This window comes from Aotus nancymaae, unplaced genomic scaffold, assembly GCF_030222135.1.
Source record: "Aotus nancymaae isolate 86718 unplaced genomic scaffold, 86718_ANA_hifiasm-v0.15.2.pri h1tg000053l, whole genome shotgun sequence".
Taxonomy (NCBI): domain Eukaryota; kingdom Metazoa; phylum Chordata; class Mammalia; order Primates; family Aotidae; genus Aotus; species Aotus nancymaae.
Window position 1 is genome coordinate 27,021,531 of NW_026988467.1, and position 10,736 is coordinate 27,032,266.

The 10,736-nt window shown below is 50.2% G+C and overlaps 1 long non-coding RNA gene across 1 annotated transcript; it reads right to left on the reverse strand.

Annotated features, from left to right (window-relative positions):
- Positions 1-4,435: 4,435 nt before the first annotated feature.
- LOC105708424 (uncharacterized) lies at positions 4,436-7,195 on the reverse strand. Its single transcript, XR_001105302.2, has 3 exons — positions 7,074-7,195; positions 4,646-4,888; positions 4,436-4,546 (listed from the first exon to the last, which is right to left on the reverse strand). It is a non-coding gene; the product is annotated as an uncharacterized LOC105708424 (long non-coding RNA).
- Positions 7,196-10,736: the final 3,541 nt, after the last annotated feature.

The window sequence follows — 10,736 nt, forward strand, 5'->3', positions numbered from 1 at the left end:
CTCCTGACCCATTGTTTCCAGAAACAAGGATGTCCCCTGGGTGCAGCCCCCTGTACAGAATGGGGAAACTGAGGCCCAAAGCAGTGGGATCTGCTCAAAGTCACACAGCAGGTCAGCAGCTGAGGCAGAGCCTGAATGGTCTCTGGGCTCCTGGCCCACGATGTCGCCACAGCAACTACTGCATCTGTCCAGCCTCAAGGAGCCTGTGACACCGTTTCCCAATGGAGTCATGAGTCAGGTTCACCTGTTTCTCACCCACGTTCTGCCCTTGAGGGTGGAGACATCTCAGCGTTTCTGTATGGCTCCTCCATGTCCTTCATTCTCATTATTTAAAATAAATAAATAACTTTATTGTTTTAAAATGGCTTATGCTTGTTGTGAAAAATTAAAATGACACCAAAACACAAAGAATCTAAAATCCCAAACACACCAGAGTCAGCATTTTTAACACTGTTAGGGATATTCTATGGCTGGGGTTTCCCTCCACCACTCCCTGCCTACCCCATCTTCCTTGACTCTGCCCTGATCTGGCCCCAGGCCAGCCTGCGTGGACTATACCAGGGGGCTTGCAGTCTGGCTTTCACCGGTGTGATCCAGGGGAGGCTCCAGCAGGAGATCCAAGGGCAAGGGTGGGAGGAGAGGAGGGCCAGGTCTTCCTTTCTTGCTCCTTCCTGCCTCAACTACAGGTCTCAGGCAGCTGCTGTTCCCTGGCTGGGACCACAGTTCCTAGGGCGGCCCCTCCCACACATGGCTCCAGCCCTTACCTGGCTCCAAAACAGCTGTTCCCTCTCCTCATTCCTCCAGCCAAAGGGGTGGCAATGGCTTCCAGGTGTTGCTGCTCTCTGGGTGCCTCACATCCCCCTTCATGTCCCCTCCTGGTCTCTTAGCCCTGCTGTCACCTCCACAAGCAGTCCCTGTGTTAGAGTCTCTGTCTCAACCATCCAGGGTGAATTTTATTTCCTACAAAGGTTCCAACTGATACTTCAGCCCTCTTTTTATAAATATTCATTACTGCAGTTTACCCAAATGGGATTGCACTGAACCTCTTTCCAGGCTAATAAATATCACCTTCACTCTCTATTAGTGGCATTTAAACGTGGTGACCCACGTAAAGTACTTAGAACAGAGCCTGGCTCATGGGAAAGACTCAATCAGTGTTAGCCACATGGGCCTCGCATGGAGCTAGAGGGCAGCATCAGCCTCTCCCCGGCCACGTGACGGACTGTGGGGCAAGAGTGATTTCCCAGGAAAAAACAAGGTCCTGTTGCTCCAAGAAGAGGAATGGATGCTACAAGCTGAAACAACGGTCACCATTAGAGAAGGAGGTAGCTCTGTTGGGTTCTGAAGGATGTATACGAGTTCATTAGGTGGACAAGAGGGTAGTCAAAAGAAGGAAATGAGCAAAAGAGCCTCAGCATGAATGACCTCAGAGTAAACGGTTCAGTAGCATCCTCAGGACAAGTCCATGAGGGAAGTCAAATTATTACCCACACTTTGCAGATGCACAAACAGAGGCTCAGGTGAAGCATCTAATCTCAGGGTCACCCAGTAAGTGGCCAGGCCAGGATCTGAAGCCCAATCTGAGTGACGCCCGAGATCGTGCTTGCTCTGTGTCCTGCACCATTTTGCCTCTGCTGTTGTCACCAATGGGGCTGGTGACTCCCTGGCCTGGTGGATTCCATGTGACAGACTCAGGCCTGTCTGCAACCTGACCGTGCGTGCCCTCAGGGTGAGCTGGATTGGTGGGATGCAAGGCCAACAGGCCCCACACGGCAACTAGTTAATTTACTGTCCTGCAGTGGACCAGTGGGCCGACCGGCTACAACCTGGGCCTTCAGGCAGCTCCCTGGGCATGGGAACTGTATTTTTCTGTGCTCCCTTCCCCTTTTCCAAGTCAGAATGTACCAATCCACCATTCATTTGTTTGTTTGTTCATTCACTGGATTATAGTTTGATTATAACCAGAATGATTAAACCCCAGTGATACAGTTTGGTTGTGTCTCTACCCAAATCTCATCTTGAATTGTAGCTCTCGTAATCCCCACGTGCCATGGGAGGGACCCGGTGGAAGCTAATGGAATCATAAAGACGGCTGTTCTCGTGACAGTGAGTAAGTCTCACAGGGTCTGATGGCTTTATAAAGGGCAGCTCCCCTGCACAGGCTCTCCTGCCTACCGCCATGTAAGAGGTGCTTTCGCTCCTCCTTCGCCTTCTGCCATGATTGTGAGGCCTTCCCAGCCATGCTGAACTGTGAGCCAACTAAATCTCTCTCTCTCTCTCTCTCTCTCAACAAACTACCCAGTCTCGGGTATGTCTTTATTAGCAGTGTGAAAACAGACTAATATACCCAGCTTCTACTGACATGGTTAAGAGGACAGGGAGGGCCCCGCCATCTTGGGACTGCTCTCATTTGGGTTCACCATCACTTATTGACAGACCCCAAGGTCTTGAAATCTATGGCAGAGAATAAGGGAGTCAGGGAATGTGGAGCAACCTGGGAACTCAAGCAGGGTAGGATCTGGTGGAAACAAGAATTGGGCTTTTCCTGCTGGAAGGGCCAGGTAAAGCCCTCCTATCCCCCCAAGTCAGCCCTTCCACCCTCTGCTTCTGCCCCTGCTCAGCATCCTCCAGCTGGACCCCTTGGACCCCATTACAGGACATCATGGCTGCCTCCTCCCAAGCTGCCTGGCAGTGTCTGGCCCAGAGCTGGCAGTGAATAGTTGAAAAAAAAAGTGTGTGAATATACTCTCCAAGACTTTCCTTTTGGGCTTTCTGCAGGCTGTGGGGTCCCACAGTGAAACCTCCTGGACACTGACGTTCAGGGGCAGGTGTAGGGACCAGGACAGCTCCCCAGAAGCCTGGGCTACTTGGCTGGCAACCTGAATGTCACCTGAACCCTGGATGTTGCCTGGGCCCTGCTTGCAACATGGACTGGCTCCTGCTTCCTCGTTTTTGAACCCTGGCCCTACCTACTTGGGCCCCGGCTCTAACAATGGGGTGCTGCTGTCTCCCCAGCTGTTCTGCCCTCACCTCCACTTCCCTTGGAGCTCTCCTTTTCACTGCCAGGCCTCCCAATGCAGTTTGTACGAGGGGCAGGGATCCATGGTGAGGGAAGCAATGACCAGCCACCCTCCCTCCCCTTCCCCTGCTGGGACTATGTTCTTTGGATTCCTCAGCGCCAGCCTCTCAAGCTAGTCTCTTTCCTTGTTTCTCATCCTCTTACCCCTTTAGGCTGTAAGTGCCAGAAGGCAGGGCAGGGGCTGGGGCAATTTTTCTTGCTTCATTATCCACAGTGTTCTGACCAGAGCCTGGGACATCATAGGCACACATTAAATGTCTGCGATGTAACACGTGAATGGACGCAAGGATCTCCCAGGCACCAGAGGGGCATGAGGGGGAGGAAGGGCAGTGCGTACTGAACTTTGGTCACAGGGTGGCCATGGTCAGGATGCAGGAGGCAGCAGGGAGGACGGCGACTGAGGTGGACATACATGGTGGAAGAGGACTTGGATAGACACTCTCTCACTCACTCTCCTCTGTGCCTCAGATGCCTCCTGAGCAACCCCCATGTATCAGGCCCTGCCCCTGCCCCAGAAAGCTCCCCCTGACTCCTGGAAGTGGGATGATAAGCTCCACAGCAGGACATGCAGTGACTCCCCCTGGGTCCCAGGCGGTTTGCACATTTAATTTTATTGAATGATTTTGTGGAAGAGGGGTTATGGTTTCTTTCTGACAGGTGGAGAAACCAAGGCTCACGCCTTCTGATGCCAAACTCCATGACTCCACTCCGAAACTGGCTCCCATTTGGGTTCTTCTATTTATTTTACTTATTTCGTCTTTATTTATTTATAGAGATGGGGTGTCACCATGTTGCCCAGGCTGGTCTCAAACTCCTGACCTCAAGTGATCCGCCTACCTCAGCCTCCCAAAGTGCTGGGATTACAGGCATGAGCCACCATGCCCAGCCCCATTTGAGTTCTGGATCACCATTGCTTATTGGCAGCTGAGTCCTAGGCTTGAGCCATGGGGACATAAATGTATGACAGATGATGCGGCTGTGGTAGGGAGGAGCTCTCAACCAGGTGAGGAGACAGCCATATTCGAGGAGACAGCCATAGAAGCATAGAAAGCAGTGGGGCCCAAGGACCAGCCACGAGCCCCAGGAGAGCAGGGCCCTTTCTTTCTCATCACCGCAGTCAGTGCTGGGATTTCATCATCCTGTTTGTAAGTTAACGAATGAACAAATGAATGAATGAATGAATGGATGGTGGCATTGATAAATCCTCACAAGACAAGAGAAGGAAGCAGAGAAAAGCTAACACCTTAAATATTAGTGTCCCTGTGTGATGTTGGACAAGCCTCTTGTCTTCTCTGGGCCTCAGTTTCCCGCTCTGTAAAACAAGTGATCCTGAAGGGTCATGGCAACTCACCCATTCTAAGCTCTTCCATGTTGGGCAGGAAGAGGGGCTGAGACACAGCTGTTGGGTCCTGCACACGTGCAGCCATCGGCCTGGGCTGCATCCAGGATTTGAGGGGGGACATCCACCTGCGCCGGAATGGAACAGGTGTGAGGGTGCTCAACGTGAGCAGCAGGTCACCCAGGGAGGCCAGGCTGACAAATTGTCAGTACAGTTCTCACACTCACCCTCTCCACCCTGGAGGAAACAGGTACTCCCGTCTCCAGAAGAAGCTCAGCATGTGGGGGATCTGACGGCTCCCTCAGGGAGGGGAGGCAGAGGGACAGTGGCTCCAAGTGCCTGGAAGTCTGTCTCCGCTTACCCACAGCCACCGTTTGCTCAGGCTGGTCCTCTCTCCTGGAACATCTTCTACTGTCTTCCTAGGCAATGGGTGTGAGGAACTGGGACCACAAAGGTGAGTGGAACCCAACCTGTGTTTGAGACACACACACAGTGATCGTGACAGGAGCAATAAGAAAAGCCAGTGTCCACCGAGCTCACTCCTCCAAGGCCTTCACTTCAATTACCTCTTTTATTCCCACCAACCCCCCAGAGAAGTAGATGTGTTAGTTAGGACTCTTTTGTTGGCGACTAAATTAAGGTGGTCAAACTAAAGAAGGAGTTAGTCCAGTGTTTCTAAAAACTGGGAAGGGCAGAGATATACCTGCTTCAGGCATGGCTAGATCCAGGAGTTCAAATTAGATCATCGGATCTCCTTCTTTCTCGACATCTCTTATTGTGCTTTTCTGCATATGTGAGGGGGAGTTGGAAGCGGCTCTTTCTCTCCTTTTACTGCCTTATGGAACAGACGAAAGAGGGGAAGCAGGAGGTGCAAGCTTGCATTATCCCAGTGGGGACTCCATAGAGGAGAAAGAGTTGCTATCTCCCAATAGCTGGATACCAAACCCCAGAAAGGGATTCCAATTGGCCTCATTGGGTCACATGCCAATTTCTTGGACCAGTCACTGTTTCCAGAGATCTTTGGATCTGTGATTGATGGATCTCTGGTCTATGATTGGTCTGACTGGGCGAATAGATGACTATAGGGATGACTAGAGAATAAAAACAGCATGTGCTGATTACAGTAGATATTATTAATTCTACTTTACAAAGGAAGAAAACAAGTGTCAGAGAATCAAAACAACCCTAGCACGTTAGCATGTGGCAGACCGGACACTCAAAAGCCCTTCACTGTAACCACTAAGCTACAGCACTTCCCAGGGACGCAGGCCTCTGCAAGCACCTCCAGCCACCCAGGTCTCCAATCCAACAAGTTTAAGCTCGTAATTGCAGCCCAAACAGGACAATTCTCAAAGCTCAGGCACTCGGGCCCCTGGAAAACCCCAGAGCTTACAAACCACATTATCATGATAGATTTAATTTGAAGTTCCTTTTTTCCCAGACCACAGTGAACTGAGCATGCAGCCTGTGGCAATTTCTTGTCAACTGAGCTGTGCTAAGCGTGAGTGCATCAAAGGGAACAGAGGGTAGGTAGGTGTTGCCAGGGGCGACAGCAGCCTGGAGGTGCAGGAAGCGTTCAGGCGGCTGAAGTGTGCGCTGTCTGACGTGGGAGCATGTTCCCTGGTGAGGCACACAGCTCAGAGCGCTCGGAGGCAGCCAGAGCCTCCCTGGTCTCCACTTCTAGTCTCAGCCGTCCTTTAAGGGATGTTGCACAGCACGTCACTACTGGGTCCCAGGCCAAACCCCTTCATTTTACTGATGAGGAAACAGAGCCCTGAGAGGCCCAGGCACTTGTTCAAGGTCAGAGAGTAAGTTAGAGGTGAAGCAAGAAGCACAGAGGGAAGGCAGATTCGCCGCCAGGCACTGCGATGGGCGCTGTTACAAACTCTACTTAATTGAATCCTTGGGCAATGATGAGTCCCATTTCATTCATGGGAAAGGTGACACTGGTTCTGAGTGTCACACAGCTAGGGAGCAACAGCGCGGGTTTGGAGCTGGTTGTCTGGTGCAGAGGCCAAGGCCGGCCCACTGTGCTGCTCATGCGTCCGGTCATCTCTTTGCTCTCTCCCCACCGGAGAGTGTGCCTCTGTGCCAGGCTGAAGCCCTGCCCGCTGCAATCCCACACTCCCTTGAGCACCAGTTCCACCAAGCTTCAGATGATGGGAGGTGCTGTCAGAGGGTTGCAAGGCTGGAGGTGGGAGACGCTGCTATCCTCCTTTCTTTTTGCTCCTGGTGGTGGAGGCTGCTGTGGCTTGTGGTTCCGGCAGCAGCAAGAACTTCTGCCATCTCAGCAACAGCCGTGGCAGCCCCTCTCCACCAGAGTCAACAGCAGTGTCCTGACAGCCCTGGGTGGCAGCCGTCCCCAAGTTGCTCATTCCGGGGCTGCCATTCCTTCCTTTTCGGCTCCATCAGCCCTTTCCACCCTTCTATGGCCAGTGTCTACATTAGCCCTCCTCTGGATGTGATCATGTTGTAGTTTGGCTTCCTAAATGGACCCCAAATGGTGCAGCATGGAGCACCAGGATTGTTCCTGAGAGATAAACCCTCAAAGGTGGAATTAGGGCTGAGATAAATAGCTGATTCACAGCAATGACCTTACTGACAGGGGGAAATGAGACACTGGTGGTCCGTGGTATGCATGGGCATCACACTTACCTAAATTACCAGCCGTGTTTGCCTGGGGTGAGATGTCAGTTGAAGGCAAGACTTTAGCAGACCGGGTGGCCACTGCACTTGACCACTAGAATCCATGCCTATGACATGGAGCGTGGGTGTGATGGCGATTTCTGACTGTGCTGGAGAGTCTCTAGGAAAAAAAGTGACAAGCTCTGGGCTTTAAACTTTCAGATCAAAGTATTCTCAGAGAACCAGAGATTTAGGAAGGCCCTAAAGAAATGTCTTGCCTTTTGTAGCCAGAGAAGATACAGCTAAATTTCAAGCCCCAAATTTAATCCACATTGCAATCCAGTTTCATGGATGGAAGAATTACAACATAAATTGAACTCGCACCCTTGCCACATCCCTTATGTGAAATCAATAAGGCATTGATTGAAAAGAGAGAGATCCCCAGTTGGAAATAGGAGCTCAAATGAATCTGAGAACCTCAAACCCCCAGATCCCTCCAAGCCTCCTTTTCCTCTGTGTCCTTATTTGAGGCAACCAACCTCCCCTTGCTTAAAGATTCTATGATATTAAAAGATGTTGAGGTGGTGGGTCTCTGAGTTCTATCACACTTTTTACACTTACGTTTAACTTGCCTGTGTCCTGTGCAGAAAGGCGAATTGATCTTGGAGAGTGATCATGAGTTATTATAAACTTGCTCAGGTGGTGGCACCCTCTATTCCAGATGTCACATCTCTCCTGGAAGAGAAAATCAGCACAGCTCCTGGAACTATGATCAGCTACTGTTCTGGCATCTATCAGAAGGAGTTCACTGTAACTCACAGCAGGGACAACAGGATACCCTGCCATGCTTCAGAGCTATGTCAACTCCCCTGCTAGGACATAATCTAGACTGAAGGGATTTGGTGGCTTAGGACCTCATGGACATCATGCTGGTTTGCCAGACTGATGACATCATGCAGAATACATTTGCTGTGCAGGAAGGAGACAGTATCTAAGAAGTTGTAACAGCTGGCCGGGCACGGTGGCTCATGCCAGTAACTCCAGCACTTCAGCACTTTGGGAGGCCAAGGCAGGCAGATCAGGAAGTCAAGAGATCGAGAACATCTTGGCCAACATGTTGAAACCCCGTCTCTACTAAAAAATACAAAGTTAGCTGGGTGTGGTTGTGCATGCCTGTAGTCCCAGCTACTTGCGAGGTTGAGGCAGGAGAATTGCTTGAACCCAGGAGGCAGAGGTTGCAGTGAGCTGAGATCGTGCCACTGCACTCCAGCCTGGCAACAGAGTGAGACTTCATCTCAAAAAAAAAAGGAAGCTATATAACAAGACATATGCATGTAAGCCAGATGCCACATGGTGGGAGCAAACCCCATTAAAGCGCAGAAGCCTGACACCCAGATGAAGTTTCCGGGGTCCAACATTCTGGGACACACTTGGATAGTGTTTCTATAGTGACAGACAACTGGAACTGACTTCCACATAGAAAGAAGTACAACATTTAGTGGGCTTCTCTGGATTTTGGAAGCAACCCACCTGCCTCCCCCTCACCTTAGTGTGTGATGCTCTCAGCATTTTTACTGACTCACCTGTAATGCCACTGATTTTGATTGGGCCCCAGGCAAGAAATGCTCTGCAGAAAGGCTAGGCTGCTGAGCTGGCTGCTCTGCCACTGGGGCATCTAATGATCTTCAAAGTGACCGTGACAGATGGAACTGCGGAGGAAGTTCCATCATGCAAGTCCCCTAGCATGGACCCTCAGGGTGCCAGAGTCAATCTTTGCACTCTTCTGAAGATAATTTTTCTCCACGGGCATCAAGTTTCCATGACACATTAGCTGCTCGTCGTAAGCCGGGTGTTATCTGATCCACTGAGCCTTAAAGTTGACTGTGTGTGGCGGTAATATGTCACTGAATGGAAATAATGTCTACAAGTCTGTACTCTAGCAGACCTTGAAAGCACACATGCAGTGCCCGCACAAGCAGCTTGCATCACCAGAGCACCTGCTTCTTCATCGCTGCTGTTCTCTTCGCTCACACCAACGGCCTCCCTATGTATGAGGCTCCCTATGACCAGAAACTATGCCCTGATTTATAGGTAGCCCTACCTGATATTCTGGCACCATCTGGAAGTGGACTTCTGCGGCGGAAACCATCATTCTCAGCAAACTGACACAAGAACACAAAATCAAACACCGCATGTTCTCACTCATAGACGGGTGTTGAAGATTGGGAACACACGGACACAGGGAGGGAAGCACTATACACTGGGGTCTGTTGGGGGGGAGTGGGGGGGACAGCTGGGGGTGGGGAGTTGGGGAGAGATAGCATGGGGAGAAATGCCACATATAGGTGAAGGGGAGGAAGGCAGCAAATCACACTGCCACGTATGCACCTATACAACAATCTTGCATATTTTTCACATGTACCCCAAAACCTAAAATGCAATTAAAAAAAAAAAAAGCTGCAAGGAAGGGATATCCTCCCAGTGGCCAGACCTTGGAACAGCCCATGCTTGCCTACTCTGCCTGGGCAGATGGGTGGTCAGAGGTGAAGATCTACATTGATTCACAGGCAGCATCTAACAGATTGAATAGATGACCACACAAGTGGAAAGAACAGGATTAAAAATTTGGGAAGTAAAGATGCACTCAAAACCAGCTCACCTGCACTGAAGAGTCCACTGGGATTGGCTGAGAATGCTGGACCTGTTGATTTGGTCAGTAAGTGCTCTAGGAGGGACAACACAGCAGTGAATACGTGGACCCAGTCCCCACCTTCCAGGAGCACCACATGGTAGATACCAAATTGGGGCTGCACTCAGATTTTCACGCATCAGCTCATTTAATCTTTGCATGCGCCTTCTATGAGGATCAACTACTCTGATGCCATGTTGTACACAGGTGAGAAACTGAGGCTCGGGGAGGCTGAGAGGCCTGTACAAGGTGCAGGAGGGATTTGCACTCATTTCTGTCTCACTCCAGATCCTGTGTGTTCTTAACCACTATGGCAAAGACAGGAAATGAAATTAAACCTCATGTTTCCCAGGGCTGTAGAAAGAGCCTTTCCATGAGTGCCTGGTGAACATGAGCTTTCTGGTACCTCTCAGGTCATTTTGTTGGAAATAGATGCTTGGTGCCACAAAGAAAAATCAGCACTGAGACAAAGGATTTTTCAGCAAAGCAACTTTTACTTCTTGGGCTGTGGGAAGGGTACTCTCACTAGCCATCTTGCCACAAGGCTACAATGAACAAAGGAAAACAGACAAATTTATTCCTTAAGCATTTGGGGTCATCCTTACTGCTGTGTCTGATCTCCGTTGGCTGGAGCCAAACCTCACAATCTAAAAACCTGATTGTCTAACAACTTAAAACTTTTCTAAACAGGTAAAAGCAGTGGAGAGCTGGGACATGCCTGTGAGCATGTCCAGCACAGATATCTTGGTTAAAATACAAGGACATAGAGTATACTATGTGCCTGTAAGCATGGCATGTCTAATAGTTACATAGGATAGGGCTTAACAAAGAGTTATTAGCACACTTATTCTTTAACGAGAAGGAAAACTTTAAAAAGGAACTTTTCTACTTCCCACAAGGGAAGGGTACTCTCACGGCACGATCGCTAGTCAGAGTACCCTTCCTGCAGTCCAGGAAGTAAAATTGCGTTGCTGAAAGATCCTTTATCTCAATGCTAAATTTTC